This window comes from Anthonomus grandis, chromosome 17, assembly GCF_022605725.1.
Source record: "Anthonomus grandis grandis chromosome 17, icAntGran1.3, whole genome shotgun sequence".
Lineage (NCBI taxonomy): Eukaryota > Metazoa > Arthropoda > Insecta > Coleoptera > Curculionidae > Anthonomus > Anthonomus grandis.
Window position 1 is genome coordinate 16,076,786 of NC_065562.1, and position 892 is coordinate 16,077,677.

Here is an 892-nt window from a genome sequence, read left to right on the forward strand (position 1 = left end):
GATCGTACCGCAGCCGATGGTACCCACCGGTCAGTTTTCTGTTCGGTTTTTTTGGATGTTGTGTTGGTCAACATCGCGAGATTTCTACGGCCAGTTGAGTCAGTTTATTTAGGTTGGTTAATACATTTATAGGCATAACTTAAGTGTATACGACAATTTTTTTTTATTTCAGGCAATTAATAAAATAAAATAAATATTACATAAATAAAAATACATTATTCCAGGGAATTTGAAAAATATTTTTTAAAACAGCAAAATAGTCGAAAGTTTATTGTACGATTTGAAAAATCAATAAAATTCAATTTAAATGAGAAAATAAATATAAAAATGTTTGTCGTGTCCATTTAAGTTATGCCTATATATTTAGATTAATGTGACAGTAATATAAATTCAAAATTTAGTGATTGTTTATTTTTTACTAGTAAGAAATTAAATTTCAATTTTTTTTAATGTACTTTTCAATTTTTTTCATTTTTTTATAATTACGCACATCAAAAAGTTTGGCACAAAATTTTAATAATCTTGGAAAGTACAATTTGTATTAATTTCGAGACCCTTTCTGTTGGGTTTTTCATTTCTCTTTTTTGCTTTATCCTTGATGATGGATACTGCTAGGTCCGAAACGTTCTGGGACTTTAAAGCTAGTTCCTGTTATTTCACAAAAAGAACGCAGAACCATGTTGCATTGGTCAACATCGCGAGATTTCTACGTCCAGTTGAGTTGGTTTATTTAGGTTTTTTTATGGGCATAACTTAAGTGTATACGACAAATTTTTTTTTAATTTCAGGCAGATGAATAAAATAAAATAAATAATACGTTGATTTAGCTAAAAGCAACATATAAAAATAAAATAAATCAATTAACTAATTCGATTATCGCCTCTAAAAAACA